Genomic DNA, 21,256 nt, shown 5'->3' with positions numbered 1-21,256 from the left:
ACAGACTAATCAACCAAACTTTTTGGGTTGGTTTCTCTTTTATAGTCTGCAGGCATTAAATGAAAGAAGTCAGTGTTCCAGCAGAGGGAGACAACGTTTCAGAAAAGGCATTGTAGCAAACCAAAAAAGAAATTTTAAGCGCAGCAGAGTAACCAGCTCACATACCTGTTAGCTCAGGTGAGTTTAAAAGGCTGCTGTTGATAACAAGGGCATTTGCTAAATAGATGGTGTGTGTGCAACAATATACTGAAAGGTCAATTATATTGTGCAGCTTATCTCACCACCTGTAGTTATTTAGGTGAAAGCTCCAAAATGCTTGCCTAATATGTCTGTTTATCCAAAAGGAAGTATAGAGGGAGAGCTAGATAGATAGCATTGCATTACATTACATGGCAATGCAATGCACAGTTGCTGAAGTTGAACCAAAATGAGCTTGTCATCTGGCTTCTGCAACTTTTAACATGAAAAATCCAATGAGGAGAAGAAAAGCAAAGCCAAAGAGTCCATCCCAAAATCCGACAAACAAGCCAAATGAACAAAAAGCATTGAATTCAATTCTTTCTGATTTTAGAAACTGCATTAAAGAAGGGGTGCACCGGTCCTGGAGATACTGCAATACCAGGTCAATGCGTGGAGTGGACAGAGCAAGCTCTTTTTCCATCTCCCTGTTCTAAAAATCCATTTAATATATGGTCCCCAGATAGGGGACGTATCAGATATTAAACTGATAAGAACAGATACTACACTTGATCTTAGCCAAAAGGCCGAGAAGCGATAACCAGAATTGGTTTCCGACTACGGTGCCACCCAAGGATTCTGAAAAGTCCATTTGTGGAGATGGCCACCTGGACTCCCGTTAAGAAGACATGCTGTCAACCTCTAGATCCCTCACATGCCTGCACTTTTCGGCTTGCTGCTGCTGCAATCCACGCGTTTTAGATCTGCATAACTCCACCTCTTTTAGCACAGTACCCTCAACCCCCGGCTGTTCCCACCCGCCTCAACACCGTTGGAAGGGAGGAGAGCCAATTAAGGCGGGGGGGGGGGGGGTGGAACGAGCAGCTGTCTACCCTTAGCAGGAGGGTTGCTGATTAATTACCTCTCCTGCTGCTGCTGCTGCTGGCTGTCCAGCAGCAGACTGAAGGTGGCTGCTGCTGTGCGCAGGTATATAAAGGCTCAGAGCCTGTTATGACACGCGCAGCCAGCGTTCCATTGCCACATTCCGTCTACTGCAGGCGGGATACCTGGATAGCTGAATGTCACTGAGAAGCTCACAGAGACCGCCATAAGCAACAGTTTAAAAGAATGCCACAGACTAATCAACCAAACTTTTTGGGTTGGTTTCTCTTTTATAGTCTGCAGGCATTAAATGAAAGAAGTCAGTGTTCCAGCAGAGGGAGACAACGTTTCAGAAAAGGAATTGTAGCAAACCAAAAAAGAAATTTTAAGCGCAGCAGAGTAACCAGCTCACATACCTGTTAGCTCAGGTGAGTTTAAAAGGCTGCTGTTGATAACAAGGGCATTTGCTAAATAGATGGTGTGTGTGCAACAATATACTGAAAGGTCAATTATATTGTGCAGCTTATCTCACCACCTGTAGTTATTTAGGTGAAAGCTCCAAAATGCTTGCCTAATATGTCTGTTTATCCAAAAGGAAGTATAGAGGGAGAGCTAGATAGATAGCATTGCATTACATTACATGGCAATGCAATGCACAGTTGCTGAAGTTGAACCAAAATGAGCTTGTCATCTGGCTTCTGCAACTTTTAACATGAAAAATCCAATGAGGAGAAGAAAAGCAAAGCCAAAGAGTCCATCCCAAAATCCGACAAACAAGCCAAATGAACAAAAAGCATTGAATTCAATTCTTTCTGATTTTAGAAACTGCATTAAAGAAGCGGTGCACCGGTCCTGGAGATACTGCAATACCAGGTCAATGCGTGGAGTGGACAGAGCAAGCTCTTTTTCCATCTCCCTGTTCTAAAAATCCATTTAATATATGGTCCCCAGATAGGGGACGTATCAGATATTAAACTGATAAGAACAGATACTACACTTGATCTTAGCCAAAAGGCCGAGAAGCGATAACCAGAATTGGTTTCCGACTACGGTGCCACCCAAGGATTCTGAAAAGTCCATTTGTGGAGATGGCCACCTGGACTCCCGTTAAGAAGACATGCTGTCAACCTCTAGATCCCTCACATGCCTGCACTTTTCAGCTTGCTGCTGCTGCAATCCACGCGTTTTAGATCTGCATAACTCCACCTCTTTTAGCACAGTACCCTCAACCCCCGGCTGTTCCCACCCGCCTCAACACCGTTGGAAGGGAGGAGAACCAATTAAGGCGGGGGGGGGGGGTGGAACGAGCAGCTGTCTACCCTTAGCAGGAGGGTTGCTGATTAATTACCTCTCCTGCTGCTGCTGCTGCTGGCTGTCCAGCAGCAGACTGAAGGTGGCTGCTGCTGTGCGCAGGTATATAAAGGCTCAGAGCCTATTATGACACGCGCAGCCAGCGTTCCATTGCCACATTCCGTCTACTGCAGGCGGGATACCTGGATGGCTGAATGTCACTGAGAAGCTCACAGAGACCGCCATAAGCAACAGTTTAAAAGAATGCCACAGACTAATCAACCAAACTTTTTGGGTTGGTTTCTCTTTTATAGTCTGCAGGCATTAAATGAAAGAAGTCAGTGTTCCAGCAGAGGGAGACAACGTTTCAGAAAAGGCATTGTAGCAAACCAAAAAAGAAATTTTAAGCGCAGCAGAGTAACCAGCTCACATACCTGTTAGCTCAGGTGAGTTTAAAAGGCTGCTGTTAATAACAAGGGCATTTGCTAAATAGATGGTGTGTGTGCAACAATATACTGAAAGGTCAATTATATTGTGCAGCTTATCTCACCACCTGTAGTTATTTAGGTGAAAGCTCCAAAATGCTTGCCTAATATGTCTGTTTATCCAAAAGGAAGTATAGAGGGAGAGCTAGATAGATAGCATTGCATTACATTACATGGCAATGCAATGCACAGTTGCTGAAGTTGAACCAAAATGAGCTTGTCATCTGGCTTCTGCAACTTTTAACATGAAAAATCCAATGAGGAGAAGAAAAGCAAAGCCAAAGAGTCCATCCCAAAATCCGACAAACAAGCCAAATGAACAAAAAGCATTGAATTCAATTCTTTCTGATTTTAGAAACTGCATTAAAGAAGGGGTGCACCGGTCCTGGAGATACTGCAATACCAGGTCAATGCGTGGAGTGGACAGAGCAAGCTCTTTTTCCATCTCCCTGTTCTAAAAATCCATTTAATATATGGTCCCCAGATAGGGGACGTATCAGATATTAAACTGATAAGAACAGATACTACACTTGATCTTAGCCAAAAGGCCGAGAAGCGATAACCAGAATTGGTTTCCGACTACGGTGCCACCCAAGGATTCTGAAAAGTCCATTTGTGGAGATGGCCACCTGGACTCCCGTTAAGAAGACATGCTGTCAACCTCTAGATCCCTCACATGCCTGCACTTTTCGGCTTGCTGCTGCTGCAATCCACGCGTTTTAGATCTGCATAACTCCACCTCTTTTAGCACAGTACCCTCAACCCCCGGCTGTTCCCACCCGCCTCAACACCGTTGGAAGGGAGGAGAACCAATTAAGGCGGGGGGGGGGTGGAACGAGCAGCTGTCTACCCTTAGCAGGAGGGTTGCTGATTAATTACCTCTCCTGCTGCTGCTGCTGCTGGCTGTCCAGCAGCAGACTGAAGGTGGCTGCTGCTGTGCGCAGGTATATAAAGGCTCAGAGCCTATTATGACACGCGCAGCCAGCGTTCCATTGCCACATTCCGTCTACTGCAGGCGGGATACCTGGATGGCTGAATGTCACTGAGAAGCTCACAGAGACCGCCATAAGCAACAGTTTAAAAGAATGCCACAGACTAATCAACCAAACTTTTTGGGTTGGTTTCTCTTTTATAGTCTGCAGGCATTAAATGAAAGAAGTCAGTGTTCCAGCAGAGGGAGACAACGTTTCAGAAAAGGCATTGTAGCAAACCAAAAAAGAAATTTTAAGCGCAGCAGAGTAACCAGCTCACATACCTGTTAGCTCAGGTGAGTTTAAAAGGCTGCTGTTGATAACAAGGGCATTTGCTAAATAGATGGTGTGTGTGCAACAATATACTGAAAGGTCAATTATATTGTGCAGCTTATCTCACCACCTGTAGTTATTTAGGTGAAAGCTCCAAAATGCTTGCCTAATATGTCTGTTTATCCAAAAGGAAGTATAGAGGGAGAGCTAGATAGATAGCATTGCATTACATTACATGGCAATGCAATGCACAGTTGCTGAAGTTGAACCAAAATGAGCTTGTCATCTGGCTTCTGCAACTTTTAACATGAAAAATCCAATGAGGAGAAGAAAAGCAAAGCCAAAGAGTCCATCCCAAAATCCGACAAACAAGCCAAATGAACAAAAAGCATTGAATTCAATTCTTTCTGATTTTAGAAACTGCATTAAAGAAGGGGTGCACCGGTCCTGGAGATACTGCAATACCAGGTCAATGCGTGGAGTGGACAGAGCAAGCTCTTTTTCCATCTCCCTGTTCTAAAAATCCATTTAATATATGGTCCCCAGATAGGGGACGTATCAGATATTAAACTGATAAGAACAGATACTACACTTGATCTTAGCCAAAAGGCCGAGAAGCGATAACCAGAATTGGTTTCCGACTACGGTGCCACCCAAGGATTCTGAAAAGTCCATTTGTGGAGATGGCCACCTGGACTCCCGTTAAGAAGACATGCTGTCAACCTCTAGATCCCTCACATGCCTGCACTTTTCGGCTTGCTGCTGCTGCAATCCACGCGTTTTAGATCTGCATAACTCCACCTCTTTTAGCACAGTACCCTCAACCCCCGGCTGTTCCCACCCGCCTCAACACCGTTGGAAGGGAGGAGAACCAATTAAGGCGGGGGGGGGGTGTGGAACGAGCAGCTGTCTACCCTTAGCAGGAGGGTTGCTGATTAATTACCTCTCCTGCTGCTGCTGCTGCTGGATGTCCAGCAGCAGACTGAAGGTGGCTGCTGCTGTGCGCAGGTATATAAAGGCTCAGAGCCTATTATGACACGCGCAGCCAGCGTTCCATTGCCACATTCCGTCTACTGCAGGCGGGATACCTGGATGGCTGAATGTCACTGAGAAGCTCACAGAGACCGCCATAAGCAACAGTTTAAAAGAATGCCACAGACTAATCAACCAAACTTTTTGGGTTGGTTTCTCTTTTATAGTCTGCAGGCATTAAATGAAAGAAGTCAGTGTTCCAGCAGAGGGAGACAACGTTTCAGAAAAGGCATTGTAGCAAACCAAAAAAGAAATTTTAAGCGCAGCAGAGTAACCAGCTCACATACCTGTTAGCTCAGGTGAGTTTAAAAGGCTGCTGTTGATAACAAGGGCATTTGCTAAATAGATGGTGTGTGTGCAACAATATACTGAAAGGTCAATTATATTGTGCAGCTTATCTCACCACCTGTAGTTATTTAGGTGAAAGCTCCAAAATGCTTGCCTAATATGTCTGTTTATCCAAAAGGAAGTATAGAGGGAGAGCTAGATAGATAGCATTGCATTACATTACATGGCAATGCAATGAACAGTTGCTGAAGTTGAACCAAAATGAGCTTGTCATCTGGCTTCTGCAACTTTTAACATGAAAAATCCAATGAGGAGAAGAAAAGCAAAGCCAAAGAGTCCATCCCAAAATCCGACAAACAAGCCAAATGAACAAAAAGCATTGAATTCAATTCTTTCTGATTTTAGAAACTGCATTAAAGAAGGGGTGCACCGGTCCTGGAGATACTGCAATACCAGGTCAATGCGTGGAGTGGACAGAGCAAGCTCTTTTTCCATCTCCCTGTTCTAAAAATCCATTTAATATATGGTCCCCAGATAGGGGACGTATCAGATATTAAACTGATAAGAACAGATACTACACTTGATCTTAGCCAAAAGGCCGAGAAGCGATAACCAGAATTGGTCTCCGACTACGGTGCCACCCAAGGATTCTGAAAAGTCCATTTGTGGAGATGGCCACCTGGACTCCCGTTAAGAAGACATGCTGTCAACCTCTAGATCCCTCACATGCCTGCACTTTTCGGCTTGCTGCTGCTGCAATCCACGCGTTTTAGATCTGCATAACTCCACCTCTTTTAGCACAGTACCCTCAACCCCCGGCTGTTCCCACCCGCCTCAACACCGTTGGAAGGGAGGAGAACGAATTAAGGCGGGGGGGGGGGAGGGTGGAACGAGCAGCTGTCTACCCTTAGCAGGAGGGTTGCTGATTAATTACCTCTCCTGCTGCTGCTGCTGCTGGCTGTCCAGCAGGAGACTGAAGGTGGCTGCTGCTGTGCGCAGGTATATAAAAGCTCAGAGCCTATTATGACACGCGCAGCCAGCGTTCCATTGCCACATTCCGTCTACTGCAGGCGGGATACCTGGATGGCTGAATGTCACTGAGAAGCTCACAGAGACCGCCATAAGCAACAGTTTAAAAGAATGCCACAGACTAATCAACCAAACTTTTTGGGTTGGTTTCTCTTTTATAGTCTGCAGGCATTAAATGAAAGAAGTCAGTGTTCCAGCAGAGGGAGACAACGTTTCAGAAAAGGCATTGTAGCAAACCAAAAAAGAAATTTTAAGCGCAGCAGAGTAACCAGCTCACATACCTGTTAGCTCAGGTGAGTTTAAAAGGCTGCTGTTGATAACAAGGGCATTTGCTAAATAGATGGTGTGTGTGCAACAATATACTGAAAGGTCAATTATATTGTGCAGCTTATCTCACCACCTGTAGTTATTTAGGTGAAAGCTCCAAAATGCTTGCCTAATATGTCTGTTTATCCAAAAGGAAGTATAGCGGGAGAGCTAGATAGATAGCATTGCATTACATTACATGGCAATGCAATGCACAGTTGCTGAAGTTGAACCAAAATGAGCTTGTCATCTGGCTTCTGCAACTTTTAACATGAAAAATCCAATGAGGAGAAGAAAAGCAAAGCCAAAGAGTCCATCCCAAAATCCGACAAACAAGCCAAATGAACAAAAAGCATTGAATTCAATTCTTTCTGATTTTAGAAACTGCATTAAAGAAGGGGTGCACCGGTCCTGGAGATACTGCAATACCAGGTCAATGCGTGGAGTGGACAGAGCAAGCTCTTTTTCCATCTCCCTGTTCTAAAAATCCATTTAATATATGGTCCCCAGATAGGGGACGTATCAGATATTAAACTGATAAGAACAGATACTACACTTGATCTTAGCCAAAAGGCCGAGAAGCGATAACCAGAATTGGTTTCCGACTACGGTGCCACCCAAGGATTCTGAAAAGTCCATTTGTGGAGATGGCCACCTGGACTCCCGTTAAGAAGACATGCTGTCAACCTCTAGATCCCTCACATGCCTGCACTTTTCGGCTTGCTGCTGCTGCAATCCACGCGTTTTAGATCTGCATAACTCCACCTCTTTTAGCACAGTACCCTCAACCCCCGGCTGTTCCCACCCGCCTCAACACCGTTGGAAGGGAGGAGAACCAATTAAGGCGGGGGGGGGGGGGTGGAACGAGCAGCTGTCTACCCTTAGCAGGAGGGTTGCTGATTAATTACCTCTCCTGCTGCTGCTGCTGCTGGCTGTCCAGCAGCAGACTGAAGGTGGCTGCTGCTGTGCGCAGGTATATAAAGGCTCAGAGCCTATTATGACACGCGCAGCCAGCGTTCCATTGCCACATTCCGTCTACTGCAGGCGGGATACCTGGATGGCTGAATGTCACTGAGAAGCTCACAGAGACCGCCATAAGCAACAGTTTAAAAGAATGCCACAGACTAATCAACCAAACTTTTTGGGTTGGTTTCTCTTTTATAGTCTGCAGGCATTAAATGAAAGAAGTCAGTGTTCCAGCAGAGGGAGACAACGTTTCAGAAAAGGCATTGTAGCAAACCAAAAAAGAAATTTTAAGCGCAGCAGAGTAACCAGCTCACATACCTGTTAGCTCAGGTGAGTTTAAAAGGCTGCTGTTGATAACAAGGGCATTTGCTAAATAGATGGTGTGTGTGCAACAATATACTGAAAGGTCAATTATATTGTGCAGCTTATCTCACCACCTGTAGTTATTTAGGTGAAAGCTCCAAAATGCTTGCCTAATATGTCTGTTTATCCAAAAGGAAGTATAGAGGGAGAGCTAGATAGATAGCATTGCATTACATTACATGGCAATGCAATGCACAGTTGCTGAAGTTGAACCAAAATGAGCTTGTCATCTGGCTTCTGCAACTTTTAACATGAAAAATCCAATGAGGAGAAGAAAAGCAAAGCCAAAGAGTCCATCCCAAAATCCGACAAACAAGCCAAATGAACAAAAAGCATTGAATTCAATTCTTTCTGATTTTAGAAACTGCATTAAAGAAGGGGTGCACCGGTCCTGGAGATACTGCAATACCAGGTCAATGCGTGGAGTGGACAGAGCAAGCTCTTTTTCCATCTCCCTGTTCTAAAAATCCATTTAATATATGGTCCCCAGATAGGGGACGTATCAGATATTAAACTGATAAGAACAGATACTACACTTGATCTTAGCCAAAAGGCCGAGAAGCGATAACCAGAATTGGTTTCCGACTACGGTGCCACCCAAGGATTCTGAAAAGTCCATTTGTGGAGATGGCCACCTGGACTCCCGTTAAGAAGACATGCTGTCAACCTCTAGATCCCTCACATGCCTGCACTTTTCGGCTTGCTGCTGCTGCAATCCACGCGTTTTAGATCTGCATAACTCCACCTCTTTTAGCACAGTACCCTCAACCCCCGGCTGTTCCCACCCGCCTCAACACCGTTGGAAGGGAGGAGAACCAATTAAGGCGGGGGGGGGGAGGGTGGAACGAGCAGCTGTCTACCCTTAGCAGGAGGGTTGCTGATTAATTACCTCTCCTGCTGCTGCTGCTGCTGGCTGTCCAGCAGCAGACTGAAGGTGGCTGCTGCTGTGCGCAGGTATATAAAGGCTCAGAGCCTATTATGACACGCGCAGCCAGCGTTCCATTGCCACATTCCGTCTACTGCAGGCGGGATACCTGGATGGCTGAATGTCACTGAGAAGCTCACAGAGACCGCCATAAGCAACAGTTTAAAAGAATGCCACAGACTAATCAACCAAACTTTTTGGGTTGGTTTCTCTTTTATAGTCTGCAGGCATTAAATGAAAGAAGTCAGTGTTCCAGCAGAGGGAGACAACGTTTCAGAAAAGGCATTGTAGCAAACCAAAAAAGAAATTTTAAGCGCAGCAGAGTAACCAGCTCACATACCTGTTAGCTCAGGTGAGTTTAAAAGGCTGCTGTTGATAACAAGGGCATTTGCTAAATAGATGGTGTGTGTGCAACAATATACTGAAAGGTCAATTATATTGTGCAGCTTATCTCACCACCTGTAGTTATTTAGGTGAAAGCTCCAAAATGCTTGCTTAATATGTCTGTTTATCCAAAAGGAAGTATAGAGGGAGAGCTAGATAGATAGCATTGCATTACATTACATGGCAATGCAATGCACAGTTCCTGAAGTTGAACCAAAATGAGCTTGTCATCTGGCTTCTGCAACTTTTAACATGAAAAATCCAATGAGGAGAAGAAAAGCAAAGCCAAAGAGTCCGTCCCAAAATCCGACAAACAAGCCAAATGAACAAAAAGCATTGAATTCAATTCTTTCTGATTTTAGAAACTGCATTAAAGAAGGGGTGCACCGGTCCTGGAGATACTGCAATACCAGGTCAATGCGTGGAGTGGACAGAGCAAGCTCTTTTTCCATCTCCCTGTTCTAAAAATCCATTTAATATATGGTCCCCAGATAGGGGACGTATCAGATATTAAACTGATAAGAACAGATACTACACTTGATCTTAGCCAAAAGGCCGAGAAGCGATAACCAGAATTGGTTTCCGACTACGGTGCCACCCAAGGATTCTGAAAAGTCCATTTGTGGAGATGGCCACCTGGACTCCCGTTAAGAAGACATGCTGTCAACCTCTAGATCCCTCACATGCCTGCACTTTTCGGCTTGCTGCTGCTGCAATCCACGCGTTTTAGATCTGCATAACTCCACCTCTTTTAGCACAGTACCCTCAACCCCCGGCTGTTCCCACCCGCCTCAACACCGTTGGAAGGGAGGAGAACCAATTAAGGCGGGGGGGGGGAGGGTGGAACGAGCAGCTGTCTACCCTTAGCAGGAGGGTTGCTGATTAATTACCTCTCCTGCTGCTGCTGCTGCTGGCTGTCCAGCAGCAGACTGAAGGTGGCTGCTGCTGTGCGCAGGTATATAAAGGCTCAGAGCCTATTATGACACGCGCAGCCAGCGTTCCATTGCCACATTCCGTCTACTGCAGGCGGGATACCTGGATGGCTGAATGTCACTGAGAAGCTCACAGAGACCGCCATAAGCAACAGTTTAAAAGAATGCCACAGACTAATCAACCAAACTTTTTGGGTTGGTTTCTCTTTTATAGTCTGCAGGCATTAAATGAAAGAAGTCAGTGTTCCAGCAGAGGGAGACAACGTTTCAGAAAAGGCATTGTAGCAAACCAAAAAAGAAATTTTAAGCGCAGCAGAGTAACCAGCTCACATACCTGTTAGCTCAGGTGAGTTTAAAAGGCTGCTGTTGATAACAAGGGCATTTGCTAAATAGATGGTGTGTGTGCAACAATATACTGAAAGGTCAATTATATTGTGCAGCTTATCTCACCACCTGTAGTTATTTAGGTGAAAGCTCCAAAATGCTTGCCTAATATGTCTGTTTATCCAAAAGGAAGTATAGAGGGAGAGCTAGATAGATAGCATTGCATTACATTACATGGCAATGCAATGCACAGTTGCTGAAGTTGAACCAAAATGAGCTTGTCATCTGGCTTCTGCAACTTTTAACATGAAAAATCCAATGAGGAGAAGAAAAGCAAAGCCAAAGAGTCCATCCCAAAATCCGACAAACAAGCCAAATGAACAAAAAGCATTGAATTCAATTCTTTCTGATTTTAGAAACTGCATTAAAGAAGGGGTGCACCGGTCCTGGAGATACTGCAATACCAGGTCAATGCGTGGAGTGGACAGAGCAAGCTCTTTTTCCATCTCCCTGTTCTAAAAATCCATTTAATATATGGTCCCCAGATAGGGGACGTATCAGATATTAAACTGATAAGAACAGATACTACACTTGATCTTAGCCAAAAGGCCGAGAAGCGATAACCAGAATTGGTTTCCGACTACGGTGCCACCCAAGGATTCTGAAAAGTCCATTTGTGGAGATGGCCACCTGGACTCCCGTTAAGAAGACATGCTGTCAACCTCTAGATCCCTCACATGCCTGCACTTTTCGGCTTGCTGCTGCTGCAATCCACGCGTTTTAGATCTGCATAACTCCACCTCTTTTAGCACAGTACCCTCAACCCCCGGCTGTTCCCACCCGCCTCAACACCGTTGGAAGGGAGGAGAACCAATTAAGGCGGGGGGGGGGGGGAACGAGCAGCTGTCTACCCTTAGCAGGAGGGTTGCTGATTAATTACCTCTCCTGCTGCTGCTGCTGCTGGCTGTCCAGCAGCAGACTGAAGGTGGCTGCTGCTGTGCGCAGGTATATAAAGGCTCAGAGCCTATTATGACACGCGCAGCCAGCGTTCCATTGCCACATTCCGTCTACTGCAGGCGGGATACCTGGATGGCTGAATGTCACTGAGAAGCTCACAGAGACCGCCATAAGCAACAGTTTAAAAGAATGCCACAGACTAATCAACCAAACTTTTTGGGTTGGTTTCTCTTTTATAGTCTGCAGGCATTAAATGAAAGAAGTCAGTGTTCCAGCAGAGGGAGACAACGTTTCAGAAAAGGCATTGTAGCAAACCAAAAAAGAAATTTTAAGCGCAGCAGAGTAACCAGCTCACATACCTGTTAGCTCAGGTGAGTTTAAAAGGCTGCTGTTGATAACAAGGGCATTTGCTAAATAGATGGTGTGTGTGCAACAATATACTGAAAGGTCAATTATATTGTGCAGCTTATCTCACCACCTGTAGTTATTTAGGTGAAAGCTCCAAAATGCTTGCCTAATATGTCTGTTTATCCAAAAGGAAGTATAGAGGGAGAGCTAGATAGATAGCATTGCATTACATTACATGGCAATGCAATGCACAGTTGCTGAAGTTGAACCAAAATGAGCTTGTCATCTGGCTTCTGCAACTTTTAACATGAAAAATCCAATGAGGAGAAGAAAAGCAAAGCCAAAGAGTCCATCCCAAAATCCGACAAACAAGCCAAATGAACAAAAAGCATTGAATTCAATTCTTTCTGATTTTAGAAACTGCATTAAAGAAGGGGTGCACCGGTCCTGGAGATACTGCAATACCAGGTCAATGCGTGGAGTGGACAGAGCAAGCTCTTTTTCCATCTCCCTGTTCTAAAAATCCATTTAATATATGGTCCCCAGATAGGGGACGTATCAGATATTAAACTGATAAGAACAGATACTACACTTGATCTTAGCCAAAAGGCCGAGAAGCGATAACCAGAATTGGTTTCCGACTACGGTGCCACCCAAGGATTCTGAAAAGTCCATTTGTGGAGATGGCCACCTGGACTCCCGTTAAGAAGACATGCTGTCAACCTCTAGATCCCTCACATGCCTGCACTTTTCGGCTTGCTGCTGCTGCAATCCACGCGTTTTAGATCTGCATAACTCCACCTCTTTTAGCACAGTACCCTCAACCCCCGGCTGTTCCCACCCGCCTCAACACCGTTGGAAGGGAGGAGAACCAATTAAGGCGGGGGGGGGGGTGGAACGAGCAGCTGTCTACCCTTAGCAGGAGGGTTGCTGATTAATTACCTCTCCTGCTGCTGCTGCTGCTGCTGGCTGTCCAGCAGCAGACTGAAGGTGGCTGCTGCTGTGCGCAGGTATATAAAGGCTCAGAGCCTATTATGACACGCGCAGCCAGCGTTCCATTGCCACATTCCGTCTACTGCAGGCGGGATACCTGGATGGCTGAATGTCACTGAGAAGCTCACAGAGACCGCCATAAGCAACAGTTTAAAAGAATGCCACAGACTAATCAACCAAACTTTTTGGGTTGGTTTCTCTTTTATAGTCTGCAGGCATTAAATGAAAGAAGTCAGTGTTCCAGCAGAGGGAGACAACGTTTCAGAAAAGGCATTGTAGCAAACCAAAAAAGAAATTTTAAGCGCAGCAGAGTAACCAGCTCACATACCTGTTAGCTCAGGTGAGTTTAAAAGGCTGCTGTTGATAACAAGGGCATTTGCTAAATAGATGGTGTGTGTGCAACAATATACTGAAAGGTCAATTATATTGTGCAGCTTATCTCACCACCTGTAGTTATTTAGGTGAAAGCTCCAAAATGCTTGCCTAATATGTCTGTTTATCCAAAAGGAAGTATAGAGGGAGAGCTAGATAGATAGCATTGCATTACATTACATGGCAATGCAATGCACAGTTGCTGAAGTTGAACCAAAATGAGCTTGTCATCTGGCTTCTGCAACTTTTAACATGAAAAATCCAATGAGGAGAAGAAAAGCAAAGCCAAAGAGTCCATCCCAAAATCCGACAAACAAGCCAAATGAACAAAAAGCATTGAATTCAATTCTTTCTGATTTTAGAAACTGCATTAAAGAAGGGGTGCACCGGTCCTGGAGATACTGCAATACCAGGTCAATGCGTGGAGTGGACAGAGCAAGCTCTTTTTCCATCTCCCTGTTCTAAAAATCCATTTAATATATGGTCCCCAGATAGGGGACGTATCAGATATTAAACTGATAAGAACAGATACTACACTTGATCTTAGCCAAAAGGCCGAGAAGCGATAACCAGAATTGGTTTCCGACTACGGTGCCACCCAAGGATTCTGAAAAGTCCATTTGTGGAGATGGCCACCTGGACTCCCGTTAAGAAGACATGCTGTCAACCTCTAGATCCCTCACATGCCTGCACTTTTCGGCTTGCTGCTGCTGCAATCCACGCGTTTTAGATCTGCATAACTCCACCTCTTTTAGCACAGTACCCTCAACCCCCGGCTGTTCCCACCCGCCTCAACACCGTTGGAAGGGAGGAGAACCAATTAAGGCGGGGGGGCGGTGGAACGAGCAGCTGTCTACCCTTAGCAGGAGGGTTGCTGATTAATTACCTCTCCTGCTGCTGCTGCTGCTGGCTGTCCAGCAGCAGACTGAAGGTGGCTGCTGCTGTGCGCAGGTATATAAAGGCTCAGAGCCTATTATGACACGCGCAGCCAGCGTTCCATTGCCACATTCCGTCTACTGCAGGCGGGATACCTGGATGGCTGAATGTCACTGAGAAGCTCACAGAGACCGCCATAAGCAACAGTTTAAAAGAATGCCACAGACTAATCAACCAAACTTTTTGGGTTGGTTTCTCTTTTATAGTCTGCAGGCATTAAATGAAAGAAGTCAGTGTTCCAGCAGAGGGAGACAACGTTTCAGAAAAGGCATTGTAGCAAACCAAAAAAGAAATTTTAAGCGCAGCAGAGTAACCAGCTCACATACCTGTTAGCTCAGGTGAGTTTAAAAGGCTGCTGTTGATAACAAGGGCATTTGCTAAATAGATGGTGTGTGTGCAACAATATACTGAAAGGTCAATTATATTGTGCAGCTTATCTCACCACCTGTAGTTATTTAGGTGAAAGCTCCAAAATGCTTGCCTAATATGTCTGTTTATCCAAAAGGAAGTATAGAGGGAGAGCTAGATAGATAGCATTGCATTACATTACATGGCAATGCAATGCACAGTTGCTGAAGTTGAACCAAAATGAGCTTGTCATCTGGCTTCTGCAACTTTTAACATGAAAAATCCAATGAGGAGAAGAAAAGCAAAGCCAAAGAGTCCATCCCAAAATCCGACAAACAAGCCAAATGAACAAAAAGCATTGAATTCAATTCTTTCTGATTTTAGAAACTGCATTAAAGAAGGGGTGCACCGGTCCTGGAGATACTGCAATACCAGGTCAATGCGTGGAGTGGACAGAGCAAGCTCTTTTTCCATCTCCCTGTTCTAAAAATCCATTTAATATATGGTCCCCAGATAGGGGACGTATCAGATATTAAACTGATAAGAACAGATACTACACTTGATCTTAGCCAAAAGGCCGAGAAGCGATAACCAGAATTGGTTTCCGACTACGGTGCCACCCAAGGATTCTGAAAAGTCCATTTGTGGAGATGGCCACCTGGACTCCCGTTAAGAAGACATGCTGTCAACCTCTAGATCCCTCACATGCCTGCACTTTTCGGCTTGCTGCTGCTGCAATCCACGCGTTTTAGATCTGCATAACTCCACCTCTTTTAGCACAGTACCCTCAACCCCCGGCTGTTCCCACCCGCCTCAACACCGTTGGAAGGGAGGAGAACCAATTAAGGCGGGGGGGGGGGGGGTGGAACGAGCAGCTGTCTACCCTTAGCAGGAGGGTTGCTGATTAATTACCTCTCCTGCTGCTGCTGCTGCTGGCTGTCCAGCAGCAGACTGAAGGTGGCTGCTGCTGTGCGCAGGTATATAAAGGCTCAGAGCCTATTATGACACGCGCAGCCAGCGTTCCATTGCCACATTCCGTCTACTGCAGGCGGGATACCTGGATGGCTGAATGTCACTGAGAAGCTCACAGAGACCGCCATAAGCAACAGTTTAAAAGAATGCCACAGACTAATCAACCAAACTTTTTGGGTTGGTTTCTCTTTTATAGTCTGCAGGCATTAAATGAAAGAAGTCAGTGTTCCAGCAGAGGGAGACAACGTTTCAGAAAAGGCATTGTAGCAAACCAAAAAAGAAATTTTAAGCGCAGCAGAGTAACCAGCTCACATACCTGTTAGCTCAGGTGAGTTTAAAAGGCTGCTGTTGATAACAAGGGCATTTGCTAAATAGATGGTGTGTGTGCAACAATATACTGAAAGGTCAATTATATTGTGCAGCTTATCTCACCACCTGTAGTTATTTAGGTGAAAGCTCCAAAATGCTTGCCTAATATGTCTGTTTATCCAAAAGGAAGTATAGAGGGAGAGCTAGATAGATAGCATTGCATTACATTACATGGCAATGCAATGCACAGTTGCTGAAGTTGAACCAAAATGAGCTTGTCATCTGGCTTCTGCAACTTTTAACATGAAAAATCCAATGAGGAGAAGAAAAGCAAAGCCAAAGAGTCCATCCCAAAATCCGACAAACAAGCCAAATGAACAAAAAGCATTGAATTCAATTCTTTCTGATTTTAGAAACTGCATTAAAGAAGGGGTGCACCGGTCCTGGAGATACTGCAATACCAGGTCAATGCGTGGAGTGGACAGAACAAGCTCTTTTTCCATCTCCCTGTTCTAAAAATCCATTTAATATATGGTCCCCAGATAGGGGACGTATCAGATATTAAACTGATAAGAACAGATACTACACTTGGTCTTAGCCAAAAGGCCGAGAAGCGATAACCAGAATTGGTTTCCGACTACGGTGCCACCCAAGGATTCTGAAAAGTCCATTTGTGGAGATGGCCACCTGGACTCCCGTTAAGAAGACATGCTGTCAACCTCTAGATCCCTCACATGCCTGCACTTTTCGGCTTGCTGCTGCTGCAATCCACGCGTTTTAGATCTGCATAACTCCACCTCTTTTAGCACAGTACCCTCAACCCCCGGCTGTTCCCACCCGCCTCAACACCGTTGGAAGGGAGGAGAACCAATTAAGGCGGGGGGGGGTGGAACGAGCAGCTGTCTACCCTTAGCAGGAGGGTTGCTGATTAATTACCTCTCCTGCTGCTGCTGCTGCTGGCTGTCCAGCAGCAGACTGAAGGTGGCTGCTGCTGTGCGCAGGTATATAAAGGCTCAGAGCCTATTATGACACGCGCAGCCAGCGTTCCATTGCCACATTCCGTCTACTGCAGGCGGGATACCTGGATGGCTGAATGTCACTGAGAAGCTCACAGAGACCGCCATAAGCAACAGTTTAAAAGAATGCCACAGACTAATCAACCAAACTTTTTGGGTTGTTTTCTCTTTTATAGTCTGCAGGCATTAAATGAAAGAAGTCAGTGTTCCAGCAGAGGGAGACAACGTTTCAGAAAAGGCATTGTAGCAAACCAAAAAAGAAATTTTAAGCGCAGCAGAGTAACCAGCTCACATACCTGTTAGCTCAGGTGAGTTTAAAAGGCTGCTGTTGATAACAAGGGCATTTGCTAAATAGATGGTGTGTGTGCAACAATATACTGAAAGGTCAATTATATTGTGCAGCTTATCTCACCACCTGTAGTTATTTAGGTGAAAGCTCCAAAATGCTTGCCTAATATGTCTGTTTATCCAAAAGGAAGTATAGAGGGAGAGCTAGATAGATAGCATTGCATTACATTACATGGCAATGCAATGCACAGTTGCTGAAGTTGAACCAAAATGAGCTTGTCATCTGGCTTCTGCAACTTTTAACATGAAAAATCCAATGAGGAGAAGAAAAGCAAAGCCAAAGAGTCCATCCCAAAATCCGACAAACAAGCCAAATGAACAAAAAGCATTGAATTCAATTCTTTCTGATTTTAGAAACTGCATTAAAGAAGGGGTGCACCGGTCCTGGAGATACTGCAATACCAGGTCAATGCGTGGAGTGGACAGAGCAAGCTCTTTTTCCATCTCCCTGTTCTAAAAATCCATTTAATATATGGTCCCCAGATAGGGGACGTATCAGATATTAAACTGATAAGAACAGATACTACACTTGATCTTAGCCAAAAGGCCGAGAAGCGATAACCAGAATTGGTTTCCGACTACGGTGCCACCCAAGGATTCTGAAAAGTCCATTTGTGGAGATGGCCACCTGGACTCCCGTTAAGAAGACATGCTGTCAACCTCTAGATCCCTCACATGCCTGCACTTTTCGGCTTGCTGCTGCTGCAATCCACGCGTTTTAGATCTGCATAACTCCACCTCTTTTAGCACAGTACCCTCAACCCCCGGCTGTTCCCACCCGCCTCAACACCGTTGGAAGGGAGGAGAACCAATTAAGGCGGGGGGGGGGGGGGGTGGAACGAGCAGCTGTCTACCCTTAGCAGGAGGGTTGCTGATTAATTACCTCTCCTGCTGCTGCTGCTGCTGGCTGTCCAGCAGCAGACTGAAGGTGGCTGCTGCTGTGCGCAGGTATATAAAGGCTCAGAGCCTATTATGACACGCGCAGCCAGCGTTCCATTGCCACATTCCGTCTACTGCAGGCGGGATACCTGGATGGCTGAATGTCACTGAGAAGCTCACAGAGACCGCCATAAGCAACAGTTTAAAAGAATGCCACAGACTAATCAACCAAACTTTTTGGGTTGGTTTCTCTTTTATAGTCTGCAGGCATTAAATGAAAGAAGTCAGTGTTCCAGCAGAGGGAGACAACGTTTCAGAAAAGGCATTGTAGCAAACCAAAAAAGAAATTTTAAGCGCAGCAGAGTAACCAGCTCACATACCTGTTAGCTCAGGTGAGTTTAAAAGGCTGCTGTTGATAACAAGGGCATTTGCTAAATAGATGGTGTGTGTGCAACAATATACTGAAAGGTCAATTATATTGTGCAGCTTATCTCACCACCTGTAGTTATTTAGGTGAAAGCTCCAAAATGCTTGCCTAATATGTCTGTTTATCCAAAAGGAAGTATAGAGGGAGAGCTAGATAGATAGCATTGCATTACATTACATGGCAATGCAATGCACAGTTGCTGAAGTTGAACCAAAATGAGCTTGTCATCTGGCTTCTGCAACTTTTAACATGAAAAATCCAATGAGGAGAAGAAAAGCAAAGCCAAAGAGTCCATCCCAAAATCCGACAAACAAGCCAAATGAACAAAAAGCATTGAATTCAATTCTTTCTGATTTTAGAAACTGCATTAAAGAAGGGGTGCACCGGTCCTGGAGATACTGCAATACCAGGTCAATGCGTGGAGTGGACAGAACAAGCTCTTTTTCCATCTCCCTGTTCTAAAAATCCATTTAATATATGGTCCCCAGATAGGGGACGTATCAGATATTAAACTGATAAGAACAGATACTACACTTGGTCTTAGCCAAAAGGCCGAGAAGCGATAACCAGAATTGGTTTCCGACTACGGTGCCACCCAAGGATTCTGAAAAGTCCATTTGTGGAGATGGCCACCTGGACTCCCGTTAAGAAGACATGCTGTCAACCTCTAGATCCCTCACATGCCTGCACTTTTCGGCTTGCTGCTGCTGCAATCCACGCGTTTTAGATCTGCATAACTCCACCTCTTTTAGCACAGTACCCTCAACCCCCGGCTGTTCCCACCCGCCTCAACACCGTTGGAAGGGAGGAGAACCAATTAAGGCGGGGGGGGGTGGAACGAGCAGCTGTCTACCCTTAGCAGGAGGGTTGCTGATTAATTACCTCTCCTGCTGCTGCTGCTGCTGGCTGTCCAGCAGCAGACTGAAGGTGGCTGCTGCTGTGCGCAGGTATATAAAGGCTCAGAGCCTATTATGACACGCGCAGCCAGCGTTCCATTGCCACATTCCGTCTACTGCAGGCGGGATACCTGGATGGCTGAATGTCACTGAGAAGCTCACAGAGACCGCCATAAGCAACAGTTTAAAAGAATGCCACAGACTAATCAACCAAACTTTTTGGGTTGGTTTCTCTTTTATAGTCTGCAGGCATTAAATGAAAGAAGTCAGTGTTCCAGCAGAGGGAGACAACGTTTCAGAAAAGGCATTGTAGCAAACCAAAAAAGAAATTTTAAGCGCAGCAGAGTAACCAGCTCACATACCTGTTAGCTCAGGTGAGTTTAAAAGGCTGCTGTTGATAACAAGGGCATTTGCTAAATAGATGGTGTGTGTGCAACAATATACTGAAAGGTCAATTATATTGTGCAGCTTATCTCACCACCTGTAGTTATTTAGGTGAAAGCTCCAAAATGCTTGCCTAATATGTCTGTTTATCCAAAAGGAAGTATAGAGGGAGAGCTAGATAGATAGCATTGCATTACATTACATGGCAATGCAATGCACAGTTGCTGAAGTTGAACCAAAATGAGCTTGTCATCTGGCTTCTGCAACTTTTAACATGAAAAATCCAATGAGGAGAAGAAAAGCAAAGCCAAAGAGTCCATCCCAAAATCCGACAAACAAGCCAAATGAACAAAAAGCATTGAATTCAATTCTTTCTGATTTTAGAAACTGCATTAAAGAAGGGGTGCACCGGTCCTGGAGATACTGCAATACCAGGTCAATGCGTGGAGTGGACAGAGCAAGCTCTTTTTCCATCTCCCTGTTCTAAAAATCCATTTAATATATGGTCCCCAGATAGGGGACGTATCAGATATTAAACTGATAAGAACAGATACTACACTTGATCTTAGCCAAAAGGCCGAGAAGCGATAACCAGAATTGGTTTCCGACTACGGTGCCACCCAAGGATTCTGAAAAGTCCATTTGTGGAGATGGCCACCTGGACTCCCGTTAAGAAGACATGCTGTCAACCTCTAGATCCCTCACATGCCTGCACTTTTCGGCTTGCTGCTGCTGCAATCCACGCGTTTTAGATCTGCATAACTCCACCTCTTTTAGCACAGTACCCTCAACCCCCGGCTGTTCCCACCCGCCTCAACACCGTTGGAAGGGAGGAGAACCAATTAAGGCGGGGGGGGGGTGGAACGAGCAGCTGTCTACCCTTAGCAGGAGGGTTGCTGATTAATTACCTCTCCTGCTGCTGCTGCTGCTGGCTGTCCAGCAGCAGACTGAAGGTGGCTGCTGCTGTGCGCAGGTATATAAAGGCTCAGAGCCTATTATGACACGCGCAGCCAGCGTTCCATTGCCACATTCCGTCTACTGCAGGCGGGATACCTGGATGGCTGAATGTCACTGAGAAGCTCACAGAGACCGCCATAAGCAACAGTTTAAAAGAATGCCACAGACTAATCAACCAAACTTTTTGGGTTGGTTTCTCTTTTATAGTCTGCAGGTGTGACACCCCAGGGGTCTGGTTGCCACAGTGATAGAGATATTACGTCTGAGAGCAGGTGGGAGGTCCTTTGGTCAGGGATCCTGTGCATGCCACACCTCCTGCCCAGTCTTGGGAGGGGAAGAACTTCCCCTGTATAAACCCTGGGCTGAGGCAGGGTTAGTCAGACAAGGAGAGTGGAGACAAGAAGCAGCATAGGAAACAGCAGAGTTACAAGGAGTCAGGGGCTGGCAGCTGCAGAGCTCGCCCTGACTAAGAAGATTCTTTACCGGA

At 45.5% G+C, this 21,256-nt stretch overlaps 16 non-coding genes across 16 annotated transcripts; all 16 read right to left on the bottom strand.

Moving 5' to 3' along the window:
- Window positions 1-585: 585 nt before the first annotated feature.
- LOC141159244 (U2 spliceosomal RNA) lies at window positions 586-776 on the bottom strand. Its single transcript, XR_012249254.1, has one exon. It is a non-coding gene; the product is annotated as a U2 spliceosomal RNA (small nuclear RNA).
- A 1,119-nt stretch (window positions 777-1,895) lies between these two features.
- On the bottom strand, window positions 1,896-2,086 carry LOC141159560 (U2 spliceosomal RNA). Its single transcript, XR_012249564.1, has one exon. It is a non-coding gene; the product is annotated as a U2 spliceosomal RNA (small nuclear RNA).
- A 1,117-nt stretch (window positions 2,087-3,203) lies between these two features.
- LOC141159243 (U2 spliceosomal RNA) lies at window positions 3,204-3,394 on the bottom strand. Its single transcript, XR_012249253.1, has one exon. It is a non-coding gene; the product is annotated as a U2 spliceosomal RNA (small nuclear RNA).
- A 1,115-nt stretch (window positions 3,395-4,509) lies between these two features.
- Window positions 4,510-4,700, bottom strand: LOC141159242 (U2 spliceosomal RNA). Its single transcript, XR_012249252.1, has one exon. It is a non-coding gene; the product is annotated as a U2 spliceosomal RNA (small nuclear RNA).
- Window positions 4,701-5,817: 1,117 nt separating this feature from the next.
- On the bottom strand, window positions 5,818-6,008 carry LOC141159241 (U2 spliceosomal RNA). The gene has a single exon (XR_012249251.1). It is a non-coding gene; the product is annotated as a U2 spliceosomal RNA (small nuclear RNA).
- A 1,120-nt stretch (window positions 6,009-7,128) lies between these two features.
- LOC141159240 (U2 spliceosomal RNA) lies at window positions 7,129-7,319 on the bottom strand. The gene has a single exon (XR_012249250.1). It is a non-coding gene; the product is annotated as a U2 spliceosomal RNA (small nuclear RNA).
- Window positions 7,320-8,437: 1,118 nt separating this feature from the next.
- LOC141159239 (U2 spliceosomal RNA) lies at window positions 8,438-8,628 on the bottom strand. The gene has a single exon (XR_012249249.1). It is a non-coding gene; the product is annotated as a U2 spliceosomal RNA (small nuclear RNA).
- A 1,119-nt stretch (window positions 8,629-9,747) lies between these two features.
- Window positions 9,748-9,938, bottom strand: LOC141159238 (U2 spliceosomal RNA). Its single transcript, XR_012249248.1, has one exon. It is a non-coding gene; the product is annotated as a U2 spliceosomal RNA (small nuclear RNA).
- Window positions 9,939-11,057: 1,119 nt separating this feature from the next.
- Window positions 11,058-11,248, bottom strand: LOC141159236 (U2 spliceosomal RNA). The gene has a single exon (XR_012249246.1). It is a non-coding gene; the product is annotated as a U2 spliceosomal RNA (small nuclear RNA).
- A 1,115-nt stretch (window positions 11,249-12,363) lies between these two features.
- LOC141159235 (U2 spliceosomal RNA) lies at window positions 12,364-12,554 on the bottom strand. The gene has a single exon (XR_012249245.1). It is a non-coding gene; the product is annotated as a U2 spliceosomal RNA (small nuclear RNA).
- A 1,119-nt stretch (window positions 12,555-13,673) lies between these two features.
- Window positions 13,674-13,864, bottom strand: LOC141159234 (U2 spliceosomal RNA). The gene has a single exon (XR_012249244.1). It is a non-coding gene; the product is annotated as a U2 spliceosomal RNA (small nuclear RNA).
- Window positions 13,865-14,979: 1,115 nt separating this feature from the next.
- On the bottom strand, window positions 14,980-15,170 carry LOC141159233 (U2 spliceosomal RNA). The gene has a single exon (XR_012249243.1). It is a non-coding gene; the product is annotated as a U2 spliceosomal RNA (small nuclear RNA).
- A 1,119-nt stretch (window positions 15,171-16,289) lies between these two features.
- LOC141160016 (U2 spliceosomal RNA) lies at window positions 16,290-16,480 on the bottom strand. The gene has a single exon (XR_012250006.1). It is a non-coding gene; the product is annotated as a U2 spliceosomal RNA (small nuclear RNA).
- A 1,114-nt stretch (window positions 16,481-17,594) lies between these two features.
- LOC141159232 (U2 spliceosomal RNA) lies at window positions 17,595-17,785 on the bottom strand. Its single transcript, XR_012249242.1, has one exon. It is a non-coding gene; the product is annotated as a U2 spliceosomal RNA (small nuclear RNA).
- A 1,120-nt stretch (window positions 17,786-18,905) lies between these two features.
- LOC141160015 (U2 spliceosomal RNA) lies at window positions 18,906-19,096 on the bottom strand. Its single transcript, XR_012250005.1, has one exon. It is a non-coding gene; the product is annotated as a U2 spliceosomal RNA (small nuclear RNA).
- A 1,114-nt stretch (window positions 19,097-20,210) lies between these two features.
- LOC141159231 (U2 spliceosomal RNA) lies at window positions 20,211-20,401 on the bottom strand. The gene has a single exon (XR_012249241.1). It is a non-coding gene; the product is annotated as a U2 spliceosomal RNA (small nuclear RNA).
- Window positions 20,402-21,256: the final 855 nt, after the last annotated feature.

The sequence above is a fragment of the Phyllobates terribilis genome, unplaced genomic scaffold (assembly GCF_046119375.1).
Source record: "Phyllobates terribilis strain yellow unplaced genomic scaffold, ASM4611937v1 Scaffold_8__6_contigs__length_399053987, whole genome shotgun sequence".
NCBI classification, from domain to species: Eukaryota; Metazoa; Chordata; class Amphibia; order Anura; family Dendrobatidae; genus Phyllobates; species Phyllobates terribilis.
The sequence above is the reverse complement of the archived record's forward strand: the minus strand, read 5'-3'. Positions and strand labels throughout refer to the sequence as shown.